The sequence below is a fragment of the Thunnus thynnus genome, chromosome 23 (assembly GCF_963924715.1).
Source record: "Thunnus thynnus chromosome 23, fThuThy2.1, whole genome shotgun sequence".
Classification (NCBI taxonomy): Eukaryota; Metazoa; Chordata; class Actinopteri; order Scombriformes; family Scombridae; genus Thunnus; species Thunnus thynnus.
Window position 1 is genome coordinate 10,966,528 of NC_089539.1, and position 11,588 is coordinate 10,978,115.

Sequence of the window (11,588 nt, forward strand, 5' to 3'; positions counted from 1 at the left end):
GCCTTCAAAGGATAGCATTATATGTATGATGAATTACCTTTTCCTACACAGGAAATTAAATTTATGAAATAAACCACCTTGAGAACAAAATACTCTAAATGAGCCAATTTGAGAGATGTGAGCTTTTTTTTTTTTTAAAAAAAAAGATGTTTTTCCTCCTTCAACAGCTGTGTGCAGGGGCTCAGGTGCATTTTGATCTCTCTGGAGGCTACCGGATCTAATACAGCCTTTTCATTAAAGGTTCAACATTGCAGCTTTATTGTCCCGTCCCAATTGGTAATTTCCCGTTATCTCCCGATTTCATTGTGATACAAATCAAATGGGTGTTTCTCAATTTCTATATGGGATATGTGCCATGGTACCTTAACCAGTGTGCTGTGGTTGTGTAAAACATATTGGTGGTGGATGAGAAACTGCAGTTTTTCTAAATGTTCATGCTTGTTGAACAGGTGGTTTGATAAAGTACTTACTGGCTTTTTACTTGCAATGGTTATGTTGCACTTAGGGTAACAAGCATAATTGTCATCAACTCAAGTAAAATGTAATTTTCACTTTATCCACCATAGTGTCCTTTAGGATGAACAGCAATCACTTTTGTGATCCCTGACTGAGGTTGACACTGAGGTTAGCTGAAGAGGTTGACATTTAAAAACCCTTTAAAAACCAGGTGCGCTTGCACCTTGCCGGATTGCTATTATAATGGCAGATTTGCTAAGTATTAAGAAGGAGTGCTTCTCTGCAGAGGAAACAGATCTGCTTGTGCACGAAGAGAAATCACACAATCCATTACGAGCACACTGGCCCCTACTGCTCCTGGACCCTCCGGTGGCCAACCCCTTTCTGGTGCCCCTCGCCTGTGAACCCAAGGAGGAAGAAGACCACCAGTTTTCCATTTGCAAATTTGTTTTCGTTTGTTTTTTGAAAAGGTTTATTTTTTTAATTACAGCTTTGGTTCTCTTTAAAATCATTTTGTTCAGTCATGGAGTAACAGGTAAAATCAGCAAGGGTTCTAATTGCTAATAGTATGGAAACCTGATCCATGTAATCTCAAAATGTTAAAGAATATTTGTTAAATATTTTTCAAAAATTAAATCATTAATTTTGTATGTCATGTAAAAAAATCATACACATGTGTCAGGACAATGCGCTGCGGTGCTCTCCAAGGTGCTGAACCTGCTGCTGACAGCAGATAGGAGCTGTCCAGAGTAGTTTTCTTCTTTAGTTTAATCATTGTTTTCACCTCACACCCCATGTGTTCCTCACGTCTTCACGTATTGATGTAGCAAGAAAGTTGATCCGTGTCTGATCTGTTGTTGATCCATTTGCTGGGTCTTGACAGACACCCTCAACCGGTCTGTTTAAATACCTACTTACATTGCCATGATTTGGTCAAATAATTAGACAATTTCATCTATCATTACTGCGATTAGCTAATTCTGATAACTATTATGTCTAACCATTATGAATTTTTTTTTTTTTTTTATATGTGAATGTACACAATAATAGTCTTTCACATTGTAACCCTTTTATTTGTAATCTTTGCATGTTTGTGCACAGCTGCGCGTCCATTTGTGACTTGACTTCAGACCAGGTTTTTGTTAATCGCACAATCAATTTCCACTGCCTCAAGACAGCAATGGGCCAACAATGCACCTGACCACACCTCATTTTAAGACAAACACGCCCATGGGCATTTAGATGGGCACAAGTGCATTTGCTATTTAAACAACGCGGATGCTGGACAGGAAAATGACAACTGTGTCGGTCTTAAACTAGCAAAGATACTTGCGTCGCGCTTGGCACCTGGTGTAAGGTAGGGCCCTTAGTGTTACTGTGTCCAGATGTCCAATGCCAATATTTTTCAAATTCCCTCTTTCTGTTCTATCTGCGCATGGAGTCTACAGTATGGTTAAGGTTAGAGAAAGATGGTGGTTATGGCAAATAAAATAAGGTTGGCATTAGGCAACTGAAACGATTTGTTGAGGTTAGGGAGAGATCATAGTTACAGTTAATAAAAACGCATACATTAATTGAAGGTCTGTGATGGGAGGTGAACTCAACCACAGCCTTCACACCATTACTTTCTGCCTTGCTACACATGGCAGTGAATGTTTGGATGCAGGTCCAGGATCGTCCAGTCATCCAACTATCAACATCATCTGTCTTTCGCCTACCATGTGTAAAGCTGTATGCGGAAGACCTTGTATGGGTCAATGTCATGGAACACTTCATAGAAAATGTCAAACCAGACAAGAGAAGGCAACAAAATTCTGACATGCTCGTCTTTTTGTTGGGACATTGTGAGGCTCCAAATGCTGTATTGCTTTTCTTCCTCTATGACACACTGCACAGGAAAAAATAAAGTGCTCATTTTAGTTCCTGACACCTCACATCTGTCACGTTGGACCACTACCGGGATGATACTGGGGAGTCTGATCCTGGCCGAACAGCGTGACCTGCTCAAATCTGACCCTGTTCTCGAAGTACAGTGGGTTTTCTGCACTGGTTGCTGGACACAGGACAACACAACTCCTTTTACACAGACTTATTTTTGCCAAGTGAGTCCTTGTATCTTCACTTAGTAAAGAACCAGTGTTGCAATCTCCAGGTCAAGTTGTCTCATTAAAAAAGCAGTGGTGAAACTATTCTTGTTAGTCCCAATGGGCAAAAAGAAAAAAAACCCACATCTGTGATCTTTCCACACTGTGTCTTAGGGACAAACAAAAATCTTCCATAGAGGGTTTTTTTCTGAGTCAGGAATTACTTAAGTAGAAAACGTATGTGTGCACATCAAAGAGAATGGCATGAGCAGTGATCAACAGGCCTCACAGCCTTCCACATGGGATTTTTCAAAAATAAATACACCTACACTTTGAAGTGAAAGTGCTTTATTCATTGGATGTTGGGACAGGGAAATGAAAAAAGAGGTAGACATATTTAAGAAAGATCAAGGAGAGCCGATAAATGACACATCAAGGCTACATTCTGTGTTAGCTTAAACATTAATGCTAAACTAACGACAGAGAACTGTGAATCAATAATTCAGTTCAAGACGATCATGTATGCTTGCTGAGTTTGATGTATGACATTAGCATTAGCCTTACATGTCTGTGCCACACACAAACTCACCCATGAACAAAGTAGGTTAAACCACGAGTTGTAAAGCGAATGCATACATCTGTGTCCCTCTGACTTGATAAATTCATGTTGCATAAAGCTGCGTGCCTTCCGATTGACGGGTAAGATTTGGTTTATGTAAACACAAGCGAATTATGCATTCAGCCATCGAGCCGAATGTGAGCAACATCTGCCCACTGTGCTGTGCAGTCAGCTAGCTTATTCGAGGAGCGCTCGCAGAACAGTCGACCTGTGGGGAGAAGTGCACAAGTGCCATCCCTGAGCTGTTTCTCCTGAAAAAAACATCCTGCATGCCTGCTAGTGTCCCATACCCCTCCTTCCCGTCTCTCTTTCTCCGTCTGCAGCTCCCTCACTTCACAAAACTCCCCAATGAAGGGACTTGTCATCTGTACACCTCCTCCGTGTCATGTTTTTTCTATCCCTCCTCTTCCCCTCCCTCCTCTCTCTGTCTGTAACTTTCACTTGCTCTGCCTCGTCTTCACGGAGCCTGTCCGTAGTGACAGTGCTGCCTCTTCCTCTGGATGCTGCTGGGCTGGCAGGTAGAAGGGGTGCCCATAAAAGCACACAGACACCAGCACTCTCGCCAAGATGGGCAAGGTGGGGGAATACAGAAAAAGAGATAGAAATATTGAAGGAGAAGGAAAGACATGCATGAAGACAGAAAGTAGGAAGGGGGAGGAGGGTAAAGAGAAAAGAGGGTGGGAGGGATGAAAACTGCAGAGGCAGAAAAAGGGAGAGATATGGAAAGATAGAGAGTAAAGATTAGTGATTAAGGAAAAGAGATGAAGAAGGGAGCAGAGAGTGCACAAGCAGTCAGGGCTGTGGGGATAGGAAACATCCTCAGGCGATATTCTTCAGCCTCAACTCTCTCACGGTGAAAAGACCAAAACTTAGCTTTTGTGCTGTAAACTTTGCTGTGTTGTAGACAGGGCTTAGGAGTAAGTGCAGCGCGGTAAGGACGATGAGGAATACAAATGTTAACTCTCCTTTGACTGCAAAACATGGGGATTATGGTAGGGCATTAAGTTGTTACTTGTGAGGTGTGATCTTTTTGACAAGGGCGTCGGAGCAACCACAGTGGGCTGCCAGAAAGGTTGAGTGGAATAAACTCATGGCCAAGTTGACCTGCTGATACAGACGCCATTATTTATTACAGTACAGCCACCCCTTGGTAATAAAATTCCAATTTTTTTTATTCTCAGCATTTAACAGGGAGTACAGTTATTTTTCAACAGCAAGATAAATTCACCATTCATTAAACCACTGGTTCACCTGGACGCACCAACATCAATCCTCTTTCACTTTCCCATGTTTTCAGTAGTAGATAAAAGAGTGCTTTGTGCTCTTACGGGTGAGCATCACAGAACAGGTCACTGAGGCTGTCAAACTATGTGAGCAAAAGCAAAAACATTCTGACATGCTATTTATTGTGTCAGGACATCGTGAATTATCCCATGCTGCTATCATTCAGTATGACACATTGAACAGGATAATGCCTCATGTCTGTCAGATCAAGCAATTATCGGGCAGATATTGTGTAGTCTGATCAACCTTTAGCCAGACAATAACATCAATATTGGCTGATTCTCCAAAACCCTGGATTATATTTGCTTTTGTTTACATAACAGCCATTGTCAAATCATAGCTTTGCTATGATTTGGTGTAGTATTTTAGCCATTCAATGATGAAAGAAAAGAACGAGCAAAGTGTAAAGAACAGATTAAAAAGTGTGTTTATCTGTTCTAACATAAGCTGTAATCGTAAGCATGTCCAGCTAACAAAAGTGCCTAATTAGCTAACTAGCTGCAGCTGACAAAATCTGCCAGTAATTGTCTGCCAGATGGTAAAATCAACAGTCCTCAGCTATAAATGGAAAGCCTGCTTTTGTTTACCTCTGTTTGAAATCAAGGACCGCTAACAAAACTAAGAGTCTACAGCCATGCTAGCAGCTCTGTGAGGCACAGTGGTGCTTTGAGCTAAATGCTCAACATGCTCACAACATGCATGTATTACAAGATCTGGATATAGGTCTGAAAATGGTTCCTATTCAGTCCAATAAGAATTGCTCACATGGCGTAAAAGTTTCTACCTTCCACGTTTACTTCCGGGGGTATGTAGCCCACTGAAAATGTGCAGTAGTGTTTCTCCCGCTGGCCCCGTCTGGAGACTTTACATTGTGATGATGTCACAGATTTTTAAATTGCTTTCCTCAGCCTGAGGAAAGTTTTACAAATACAAAATCTCCATGGATTAAAAATTCATAGTAGAAAGAGTCATAATTTACCTTGTTTGCAGTTGGAGGTGTCCTGTCAACAGTTTTACAGACGTGTCTTTTACAATGTTGGTGCTGGTATAATGTTGGTGCTGCTAAAATGCCTTTTGGGCCGCAGGGGAATTTTTTGCTGCAATACCACGAGTAGCCACTGGGAAAAATTGGAAGCAAGGCTGAGTGGCGCCGCTGTATACAGCTCTTATTATATATCCATGGCTCACAATGACAATGCCAACATAGTGATGTCAAGCTGGTATAATGTATACCATGTTCACCAAGTTAACTTAGCATATTGGATTGCTAAAATTTGCTAATTAGCATACGTAACTAATGGGGGCAGGGCTCAGCAGACAGTGCATTAGCCGAGAAAAGACCTCATGAATTAGTTTTTGAAGACGCTGTTTCACTTCAATTTTAAAATCTCCTGATATTGATTACCACTCAAAATACTCTCTAGGCTTTTTTTTTTTTGACCGCACTTGGAGATCGTGCTTCAGGCTTTGAAGTGTGTTTGTGTGTGTGCATGTGTGTGCACGTGTGTAGGAGTTTCAGAGAGGTGTGTGGGCGCAACTGAAGCATTTTGACTGCTTTAGAAGAACAAGGCCTGTAGAGCTAACACGACACGTCTCTCACTCTCTCTCCTCATACTTTCTGCCTGTCACTCTCTCTTCCTCTGTCATCATTACAAAGTAAATTGGCCTGCCGCACAACAGCCAGATAGTCTTTTAATGTGAAGTAGGTCATCACATACTGTGTATAATGACTCACTCAGGATCCTGCTCGCTGACTCCAAACATTTGTCCGTTTCCTCATTTGAGATGTCTATTTCTATTTCTATTTCATTTACTATGAGCATGATGCAAATTGTTAAAGTATATGTGATGTTTTTCTCATTCATCACGATGGGGGGTAAAGAAAATATGCCTATTTTCTAGAGTATATATCTCATTATGTAGTGTATTTATTTGCATGGGATAAGATATTTTCATAGTTTCAAACATAAAACAAATTATGCATAAGATTGTACAAAGCATGCTGTTTTTTAACTTAATTAGGGTTGTTATTTGCAGGGATATTCTTCCATCATCCATCACATAAGTATAATTATCAGGAAGAAAATGCAATTTTCTCTCAGATATTCGTAAAGGGCACCAGGTTTAATATAATCAGACATAGCATGATGCAAAAAGGAGAAAAAGAACAACAAAACAGGCTCAAGATGCATCTATATTTCTTTTTCCTTTTATTCTTGGCATGTGCAAAGCAACTATCAAGAGAATAAAAGCATAAAGAGAAAAACATAATGAGAATTTTGAGACCTGAGTTTCTGAGTCTGCTGACATCTAGGTTTGTCATTTCTTCAGGGCTTTAACCAAAGCATGTGCTGCCTGATCTGTTTCAGACAGATAGACGCCGCGAGCCCAAACCTGCACTGTGAGTCTTAACTATTATTTAAAGAAGCACCCATGAGGGCTAATGTTTGACGTCATTGCTATTGTAGTGGGTGTGATTAGCTAGAAATAGATTTGGAATCAGAGCTAAGAATGGCGTCTTCAAGGGAACATCACTGGTGTGACCCTTAAAGGCCTCCAATGTTCGGGAAAATTGATCATTCAGAGCCATGTTTAGCCAGAGGTGCTATAATTTACTATATATTCAGTTTCTGCTGCTGATTGAAATAACTTAGTGGTAACTCAATGTATATACTGTACCAAGCTTCTACATTTGCTCCTCTAAACAACCAATCTGACAGGTTGTTCCAAACATAAAAATCTCTGGTGTACGGGAAATGATTTGCTAGATAAAGAAAATGAAACCTGGGTAGAGAGAATAAGCAGACACAAAGGAAATGATGGAACTAACAGAACCTCAAACCTCATTAACAGAAAATACATGTTGTCACAGTCTGCCCACACAAATGATCTCTTTCAGGTTCAGAGAAAATATGACAAAACACTGGCTGCTTGTTTACACTGAATGTGTAAAAAAAAATATTTTTTTAATTTTTTTTTTAAAACCTTTATCTAGTCAAATGCCACTTCAGACTTCTACTCTACTACGTTTCAGAGGGAAATATTGTACATCTAACTCACAGCTGAGTTGCTGGTTGCTTAGTAGATTTTATATATTTTTTTAAAAATCATCATGTGATGACCTTATAGAGTACAATGCATTGTTAGAGATTAAACCATAAATTAAAGATTAATGGTTCCAAACCTTTTTTTTGCTGGTGACCACTTACAAAATGGGGCCCTTTGTCACGTTTCAGATGTCTGTGAGTTGTTTCCCCTCTAAACCTTTGAGAATATTTCATTTAAATAACTGTGTGAGGCTCAATGAGCTCAAACGATCCATTATTTGACAAAAAAAGTTTTTAAAAAATTGTACATTTTTGTGTAGCAGAGCTTTGTTTTTTCAGATTTATCTTATGACCCAGTCTCTAGGTAGGGAATCATTGCGCTAAACTACCTAAATGTATATAAAGTAATTCAAATTTACTCTCTTAACTCGACCAGCCACGACAATAAAATGCTACACATTGATTTGATTTATCAGAATTAACAATCAATAACGTAATATCACTCACAGGGGCTATTTTTCTGGTGAGGAACTACTTTTGATACTTAAAGTATAATTTGCTGATAATACTTTTGTAATTTTACTTAATATTTTAAATGCTAAAGCTGAATCTCTAACTTGTAATGGGCCATTTTCACAGTGCTGTACTGCTAATTTTAGTTAATGAAAGAATATAAGTACGTCTTTCAAGCAGATATTGTTTTTCATAAAACAATATCTGCCTCCCAGGTGAGACTAAATCTTCCTATGAAAACACAATTTGCTCTGTGACTTCTCTTCAATCATTTGTTTACTAAGATAAAAAGTGTCTCATTCAAAGACACAGTCATGTTAGACAAAGTGCTCTCCTCACTAGCGAGTTGTTTATTTTCAGAAAAGTACAACTTTAGATGAAACTGCTTGATTTCTAAACAGTTCATTTTTGTGGCGTGCAGTACAGCTGTATTTTTCATACTGCAGCAGTCTGGGGAAAGACATTAAAGCCTTGGGGTGGTTTTGTGAAGAATATGGATTGTTTGAGTAACACTGTGCAGCACAGACAGTGGTCTCTTTGTAAATGGCTTTTCTCCAGAGACGATTATTCTTCTGGAGATCTCCCCATAGACTGTCTTCACTGCAGGATGTAAGAGTTTCTACAAAACATATAAGACAACGATGGTGAACTCTGCACTACATACAGGAATGCAAATGAAGGCTGCTTAAGGAGAACAAACATGCTACTTAGAATACTGAGTATCATTTTTATGCAAGAAACTATTCAGGTACTTTAATACTCTGCCTTCATCTTCAATGCGATGCACAATATTCATCAAAAGCAAAGTTACAGTCCACTGAATGAAACTTTATTCAATACAAGTGCCATGACTGCTGGCAGTACACAGAAGAAGTTTACAGATCTCCACTGCCTCGTCAGAGAACAGATCATTTTCTTTATGTCACTTGTAAAAGACCCATTTATAACTGTGAAATTCAGTCAATAAATTCTACTGCCCTCTGTGGCCTTTTCTCCCTCTGCGGAACACATTGCAAAATGTCACCATGAAACGCCTTTGGAATATTCGCCCAAACTCTGCAATAAACAAGCAAGAGTGAGAACATAACTCACACTGTAAACACCTCAGGCCTTTTCACAGGAAGCTCCCCCTCCTCAAAATAATGTTTTATAGTGTTACATTTGATGCATATTTTTCATGGCAGGGTGATCTCCTGTTTTTATCTATGAAAAATCCAAGCTCCTCCTCGATACTGCCAAGCTCTGTCAGAGCGGTTTTATGAAGCGCTGACTGCACCCTTGACTGGCTTCATGAGGTGTGAAGTCACCACGGTCAACTTACACAGTAAAGGTCCAAGGTATAGAGGTCTAGAAGGCAAAAATGCAGAGTCAGCTCTGGGTACAGTGCCACCACTGCCCCATTCATCTTTAAAATCCAATATAGGCTGCTATAGAGGTACAGTAAAATATGTCTTTTTTTGAAAAAGCATGCCTTAACATAATAATTTGTTAATAAAATGACAATTTGTTGTTACAGCTTTTTGTCATACACAGTCCAATTCAGCGCCTCACTCTGTTTTTCAGGAACAATAAGAAACATTTTACACTCTTTAAATATTCAGAGTCTATTTTTGTAGCAGGATCATGTGTAATACAGGAGTCACTGTATTGAAGGTTAATTACACAGACAGCTCACCTAGTTAAGTGTTTTTCCATGTCTCTGTCAGTTACTATATTCCACATTCGCATAAAATGAAGCGATGTCCTTGTGTGCATAACTTGCACTGATGTTACATATCTGCGAATTTACCGTCTTTGACAGAAAAATGAAACACAAAAATTGACTTTGGAGCAGTAAAATGTGAGCAGAGTACAGACCTCTGCACTCTCAAACAACTACAAAATATCCTGTTTGTTAAAGGGTCAAATTCTTTCATGTATTATCTTGAGAGAGCCACAAACCTACAATGACAGGAACAGAAACAATATATATAGAGAGAGTGGCCTGCTTTATAAAAAGCATGTGGCTGTTTGGAGTATTTATTTGTAATGTGCAATCTTAAGTCATATTCTAGGCTATAATAAATTGATATGATGGAGACCAACAGTTTGTGGGAAAACAAAAAAAATGTATTACCAGGGTTGCACATAATAACCTATTCAAATACGATATGAATGAATCCTTATTACAGCTATAATAACAAATCTAATATAACTGTCTACATATTGTCACATACGTGTCACTTGGTGAAAGCTTTCCTACCCCACAATAGTTTGAAAATCTTGTGGAGCATCAAGTCAGATATATACAATATGTGTGTATGCATGTAATAAATGTGCATCACTCCACAGTCTCCTCTCATAGTTTCAGCTGTAAGAGGGTTTACTTTCTGTTTCAAGGTGGAGGTATTCTAGAAAAGAACTAGTCTGAATGTGTTGTCCGACCTTTTGTCTGAAGGCAAAAGTGTTTATAGCGGCCAATTTCAGACAATCTTTGGCTTCTGAAAGTTACAGAAATTGTCAGACACCGTCCCCCAAATTTTGATTTTGGAAAGGTGTTGTTGCTGGAACCATAACAAAAACATATTTACTCAGTTTTATAACGCAAAACTTTTCTTGTTTTAACACATTCCTTGTCATGTTATTACGAGATCCTTTTTATAACAAGATATAATGATACTTTATATCAGAAGAACATGAAAAACATCTTGTTATAACATGAAAAGTTTGCCATACACTGCTATAGAGACATACACCTGTTTCTTTAGATGATTTCTACTGAAGAAATCTGAGTCTCTGTTGGTGCCATTATGCTGCTCACGTCCAAACTTTTGAGTCTGTGGACCAAGACATAAGAAAACAATGATGATTATAGCTGACTGGCCTTCAATGCATTACTACAGTGCTTAATTAGAGTCCTAAATCTTTAACACTCTAAATCAATGTAGTTGATGTTGAAAATCCACAATGAGATTTTAACATTTAAAACTTTTACCACTAGAAAGTGTGACTCCAGTTGTATCATTTTAATCTGGGTTTATAATTAATCTGACAACTGTAAACAACCACATGGTGTGTTTGCATATATTATATGTGGTTTGTCTATAACACGCTGAAATTTGCAGCTTAGCAAATGTTGCTTTCCAATTTGTGCAACACTAGATTGCTTTATAATCATAGTGAAATAACTGAATTTTCTTTCAATACACGTTAACCAGATGAATTTTACTTATTCAGCCTGCCCATGTCAATGATCATACAAACATGAAATAATGAAAATGAAAACATACCAACTGTACTTTCACTCCAGGCTCAACACTGTTATTTTACCTCTACTGTATTAAAACAGCCTGCCAGTTCAGCTACTATCATTATACAAAGCTGGAGTCTTTTGAAAGGGCTTTTGTCCCATTATCACAGGTACAGGGTTTGCAAATTCACCGGCATGCAAATTTTAACTAGCATTACGAAAAATGCAGAATAAGCAAAGGAAAGGAAAATATGTAAAGTATTTGAAAAAAAAAAGTGCATAATTACTTACTGTAAGTTTGAGTGAGCAGCACCTAGGGCATGGCAAAACCATCTGCATCCAATTAAAACAAACTG

The 11,588-nt window shown here is 38.7% G+C and overlaps 1 long non-coding RNA gene across 1 annotated transcript in view; it reads right to left on the minus strand.

Moving 5' to 3' along the window:
- LOC137175687 (uncharacterized) overlaps positions 1–11,588 on the minus strand; it is a 262,964-nt gene that overhangs the window by 55,017 nt on the left and 196,359 nt on the right. The gene's annotated exons all lie outside the window — the stretch shown is intronic.